At 37.2% G+C, this 6,738-nt stretch overlaps 1 pseudogene; it reads right to left on the reverse strand.

Annotated features, from left to right (window-relative positions):
- Positions 1 to 3,651: 3,651 nt before the first annotated feature.
- Positions 3,652 to 6,487, reverse strand: LOC132111918 (visual pigment-like receptor peropsin; annotated as a pseudogene).
- Positions 6,488 to 6,738: the final 251 nt, after the last annotated feature.

Raw genomic sequence — 6,738 nt, forward strand, 5'->3', positions numbered from 1 at the left:
ATTTGAGAAGACCTGACTCAACAGAATAGAGTCTTAACAGGTAGTAATTTAGTCATTAGGGTCAAGCAGACCTTTTTATCCTAAATGATTTTCAAAATACTTCTGCATCAAAACACCTCTTAGACAAGGCTTATGCTGCAAAAACTGTAAATCCTCCATGAAATGTATTTATCTTCAGTACAGAGAGTGCTTAGCATGTGAAAAGACAAGAGGTCCCTGTCTTCTAACTTAACTTTTATGTAATCATCCGAAATAAGCTGAACTTTGGATCATTTCCAGGTTTAATCCTGGCAGCAAACAGAAATATGATAGGTCCATGTTTCATTGGCATTGTGCTGTGGATGTTTGTAAGGGTACGTGCTGTGCTACAAGGTGCTTATTCAGTGCGCCAAATTAAAAACCTCTCATGGAATGACACTCAATCCATCTGTTATGAGCCTCTTTGAACAACTGTCCCAGTGTCTCAATTAATGAATATTTCACAGAACACAAAGTCTATGTCGTCTAAAGCGATCTTTCACAAAAAAATTCTTGTGAAGGTCATGGTGGGAACATCAAGCCTTTCAACCAGCAGTTTAAGAAGCTTATTGATGTGCTAAAACTGGAACAAGAAATGGTGAACTGGTACTTTATATTGTGGCACAATCAGGCGGTCGTTAATAAGGTATTAATAAGCAATGCAGCATAATATGTGTATATTAATGTGTATATCAACATACAATTAGTATTTACATGACATTAAATATTTTCATTAAATATTGATGACATTAAATATTAAGTATTCTACAGTATATTCAAACAATACCATTCAAAAATCTTTTATTCAGGAAGGACACATTTATTTGATCAAAGGTTAATTGATTTTAAAGTTAATGTTACAAAAGATTTCTAATGCTGTTCTTTTGAACTTTCTATTAAGAATCCTAAAAAAGCTGTCTTTAACATTGATAATAATCATTATTATTTTATTTATTATTTTCTTTTAAGCTCCAAATCAGCATATTATATTATAATGATTTCTGAAGGATCATGTGATACTGTAGAAATAGTTGCTGAAAATTCAGCTTTGGAATCACAAAATTCACATTTATTAAAGCAGTAAACTGTTATTTTAAATTGCAATTATATTTCACAAAATTACTCTTTATACTATATCTGACAATTATAAGATACTTTTTTCAAAAAATAAATAAAGAAATCTTACTGAACCCAAACTTTTAAACAGTAGAGTATTAGAGTGTATATGAACTGCTCACCATTATATTTACTGATGACATTCAAATGAAAGTGCTATAAAAAAAATAAAAATAATAATAAAAAAAAAAAAAAACACCGCTGTCCCCTTAAGTAATGAAATAGGTTTTGTTAGATTAAGCAGGTGATGGTTTTCTGTGATTTGGTATTACACAGAGTTCGTTCTCATTGGGGCAACTGATGTTCATATGGAAAAGTTGGCTTGACTGCTCTGGCTTTGTGCAGTCACATGAAAAATAGCTGAAAAAAGGCAAAGTGACACACAAGTTTCTTCCCAGGCCAGTCACGTTTCACACCATGTGAGACTTCATGGGAGATCCACAGCTTTCGTCCAAGAATGCAAAGACTACCACTTCACTTCTTATAAATAGTAGTAACCGTCTAATACTTCGATGGATGTCTCATTTAGGCGACTGTCTTCACCTACAAAAATATTAGCCTTGGCTAATTCTGCATAGACTTGAGCCCAGATTTGTCTGCTGAAAAGAGAAATTTATTTTCCCAAAATAAAATACAAATATTAAAAAAATGTATTCCTATGTTGGAAACATTAACCAGAAAATACAATATTTCATGATTAACATAAGAGAGTGTATATATTAGGTTTCTATTTTTTAAAGGAATATTCTTTTTATGCCATGCTCCACATTGCGAATACACCACTGCAAAAGTGATAGGTCTTCAAATGTGGGGGGGTTAAAAAAATACAGATCACGGGACACTTTTACTGTATTTCTGAATGCAGGGGTGAGCATAAAAAGGTTTTTTTTTTTTTTTTTTTTACTCATACCCACTGCCAAACGTAGTGCACAATGGGCATCTTTTCATCTCTTAGCAGATGCATGACTTTCTCTTAGGACTTTCCTCTCATAAATCATAAAATTATACAGCATCGCACTGATTAATATTTTCCAGCATTTATTATTTTTCAAATGGCATAGTCTTGCACCAAAATAAGCATATGGGGTCTGTGCCAAAAATCTCCTTGCATAACAGACCTACTTTAATCCCCAGGACCGCTAATGAGAGAGAACGTTCATCACAACATCATGCACACCGAGATCATCTTAATTTGTGACCACTGTGGGTGACTTATTCTTTTGAATGTCATTTGAAAAGGCGACATGCTTGGGTAGAGTTTGTTTGAGTGCTCTGAATAGGGCTGGAGGAGGACATTTCCCACAACTGTAAGATCAGGTCACCGAGGTGTTAGTCATTTCTTTGAGAAAAGTCCCTGCTCATCTTACCACGTCCCACTTGCTCCATCCCTCTGGTACAGAGTATCCCATGTAAACTGCACACAAAAATAAAAAAAGATTAAAGCATGTTATAATTCCCTGTTTAACCCTTTACCTCATAATTATTAACTGATCATTTGTGTACTATTTTTCTATTCTATGCCAGGTTATAATTTTTTTGCTGTGACCCATGAGGTCAGATTTGTTTGTTATTAATCTGTTTGTTCTGAAACTACTGACCTTGAATTATGACTCTGGATTGTTTGACTGTTCCTGCTGCTCTGTTTGGACAAACCTTCACTGTTCTTCTGACTATGAGCACGCCTGCTGCTTTTGAATTATGTGCCTGGATAATATAAATAAAGCACCATTACCTGACAGTTCTGAGCTTGAGTAATTTGTATTCAGTCCAGACAAGTCCTGCACATCTTCTGTGTGTAAACATACTTGGCAGTAAAGCACTTTCTGCCTTCTGACATTACGGACTGGTCAAACAGGGACGCGGCTGAGAATAGTTGTGGAGAGACGGGACATTCTTACTGAACAGTCCCTCCTGCTCTGGTTCCTCCAGCCCATCCTAGAGGTTCAGGAACAGTCAAACAATCCAGAGTCCTAATTCCAAGAACAGACAAGATCAGTAACTAGTTCCAGAACAAACAGGTCAATAACAAACAAATCAAACGTCTTAGGTCACAAAAAAATTCTAGGCTGGCATAGGACAGAAAAATAGTACACACCACGATTCCTGCTGGTGCTATGCTGATTACAGCGAGTTTAAAATCTCAGCACTGATTATAGCCCTGTTCAGATTGGTGGATGGGAGAATGAAGTTGGAAATAAATGAGAAGCAGACACCAATGTACTGGGACCAGAGAAGAATCTTTAACAACCCTAAATTGGGGAAGGATGTAATATAGACATCCCATTAAATGTGTTGGCACTTTACAAGCCTCAGAGACCGAGATCAAGTAACATACTGTAAAACCCTTGAATTTATTGGATTCATACAATGACCTCTCGCTCAACATGAAGCATTTGTAGACAATGTGACCCATTCTCTAGCTATTTGTTGTGAAATTAAGATAATACAGACAGTGAATGTACTGCATTATTCTAATATTATAATCTTATATAAACATTCAGAGAACATAAAAGACATCTAAAGTCTTCCAGAGTCGCTGGGTTTCCTCAGTAATCCATGAGGACTGACACTCTTGCTGGACTCTGCTAAGGGCCTACACTGGCTTTCTGATTCAGGAGAACTCTCTGCCTTTCCCTCTTGTACGTTTTCACTTGCATTATGGTCCACCGGCTCATCCTCCATAAAACAGTCGACGCCGACCTGCACATCATCAGCCCGGGCCAGTGGCACAAGAGGGGTGTGCCTGTGCGCTGATGTGGGTCTCAGGCAATAGAACAGAGCCTGCAGGTCCTTTCGGAGCTCATGCCAATGTAGATAAACGGATTGTAGAAACTTGCTGACTTGGCAAAGAGGCTGGCCAGGATGCTGTTGGGTGGGGGTATTTGGTAACCCCAGGCAGACCACATGGAAATGACTGCATACGGGGACCAGGCCAACAGGAAGGCAGCACACAGCTGATGACGTAGAGCTTCACTGGAATGGAGTACAGCGCTTGTGTCCAGTTGATTTTGCACGTGCCATACCCATGAACTGCAGAGGAAATACAATTCAGTGATCTCTATTTCAACTCATTTTCAATTTCTAAAGATGGTAAACGTCCTTGTTTTCAGTCCTATCTCTGTAACTACCCCAGCCCAGAAGTGGAGCTCCGGCCCAGAACAGAGAGCACAGCCAGACAGCAGCTATGACCAAACAGATATTATGCTTGTTGACGTGATGAGCTGAAGGACATGGCAGAAACACCCACATCAGCACAGTCCTCATAGCATAATCATGCTGATTTATCTAGTATTTGTGCAGCCAAGGCTAAAGAGCTTCTTAACAAAAAACAAAACAAAAAAAGGGCAAAAATAACATGGTTCTAGATTTATCAAAAACTCAACTTCAGATGATTTCAGGTCTTGAATTTGTTTGGGTCAGATCACTGCGTCCTACTGTAAATCATACTGTGTTTCAAACTTTTTAATGCCAATGACTCCCAAATTGGATGATCGCCCTGTGAGAGATACCTTTTTCTAAAATATAAAGGCAGCTATAAATTGAATGCAAAAAGATCCACTTAGACTGTATGAGAAATGAGCACATGAAAAAAAAAATCTCTTTTACACAGAATATATATTTCCCAAATTCCACTAGGTGCTTATTGGGATTATAACACATAGTCCTATTATGCAAACTATATATTAAATTCTCCTTCAGAATGAATAATAATGGAAGCTGTTTTTATCAATTTATTTACATTTTTATTCTTTTGGTTCTTATATGTATTGCCCAGTTTATTATTTATTTTAAAATATAATAAATTAACAACTTTGGCCTTTAGAAAGGAAAATTTAACTAACATTACCATTTAATTTCACATTTTTATTCATAAACATTTTATATATGAATGGTAGTTTAAAAATAAATATCAATATATTTAATTAATATATTACAAAACATGTTAAACAAATGTTTTATTAAATCTACATTCATATAAATTTCTTGTCAAACCACATACAGTACCACCCCTGTCCTAGAATTTGGTAATTATACGGCACCCTTCCCTAAACTCGTGTGTGTGGTTTTAGATACATTTTGTAATGTAATTATAGAGCAGCTTTAAGTGCATGAGTGCACTTGGACTAAATATGGGTAGCAGATATACAAAAGTATAATAAACCCAGCAAGTTTGGCAAAGATAGAGCATACCATGCTGAGGCTGGCAACCTTTGATGTAGCGGATGACATTGATGGCTGTCAGTGTGTTGATGCTGATGAGTCCGAAGAGCAGGATTATGAATCCGTCCACCTGGCCAAGACACAACATCTTATACATTGCAAGCAGGTTTGGCATTCTCTGCAAACCTGAGGCGGTAATAGCTGACTTTTCTCATCACCCACTAACCAGGCCCTGGGGAACAAGCCAGCAAGATTAGGGGATAAAAGGACACATGCATGTGTACTTGGAACGACTACAAATAATTCATCACTTCAGTCTCTCCTGCCTCATAACACCACCTGCCAGACTGTGAAGGGAACACAGTGATGGACCTCTCACATGTCACCAGATACTGCGTGATATTCTCTAAGAGCATTCAATGAAGTGAACTGAAGGGAATCATGCTTAAAAGCACTTGATCATTTGAACTTTTTGTACTTGAATTCATCTGGAGGATATCAAAATTCTTTTATCACCTCATGTCATTCTAAAGATGTAGGACTTCCTTTACTCTGTGGATGATAAAGATATTTCATTCAATTCATGTTTTAGTCCATAGAGTGATATCTAATGGGGTTCAAAACAAATCGGACCCTTTAATTTCCATTGTATGTAAAAAAAGAAAAATAGATTATACTCTTTTGTATTCCACAGAAGAATGTCAAACAATTTTAAGGCAGCGTGAGAGCGAGTATCGTCTCCTTACCTTACAAGTACAAAATGTCTTTATAAGATAGCCGTCATCTCTGAGCACATCAAAAATCTCAAGGATTCCACGAGAATAACCAAAAATAGCAATGCTGACATCAGAAACTACAGGGTTGAGAGTCAAGAAGTCCTGTGGTTCAAGAGACTTTCTTTGCTTGGTTAAAAGCAATATTACAACCCTATTTCCAATCCAAGAAAGCCATCCTATTAAAAAAGAAATGTAAAATTAACTGATTATTTCTTCTCGTGTGACATCTTTCTATGTAGCGAATTTTAGAAAGAAACAAATCATAGTAACTTACAGAGAATTCAATGAAACTAGACCAGACCTTACCTTAGACCTTAGTATCACCAAATAGACCCCGATAGCCGTTTCTTCTTCACCCGGCACTCGGTAGACTGTGATCTACACAGTTAGGTTGGAAATCGTTAGGTTGGACTCATCTCAGGGTGAAGTTTGCTAGGGTTCACAGTCTTGCTCTCTTCATTGGTGGAAGATCTAGACGACTAGACTGAATACCCTCAATCTACATTTGAGCAAACAGCTGAACTGTAACAGAGCACCAGTGTTGAACGAGACTAAGTGCAATCTCCTTATCTTGTTAAAGACTTTAGAGACTGAGATTTTTGGGACATTTCTCTTCAGTCACCAAACCACTTAAGGCATTTACCTCTACTCTTGAACTCACCTGACG

Source organism: Carassius carassius, chromosome 31 (genome assembly GCF_963082965.1).
Source record: "Carassius carassius chromosome 31, fCarCar2.1, whole genome shotgun sequence".
In the NCBI taxonomy this organism is placed as follows: domain Eukaryota; kingdom Metazoa; phylum Chordata; class Actinopteri; order Cypriniformes; family Cyprinidae; genus Carassius; species Carassius carassius.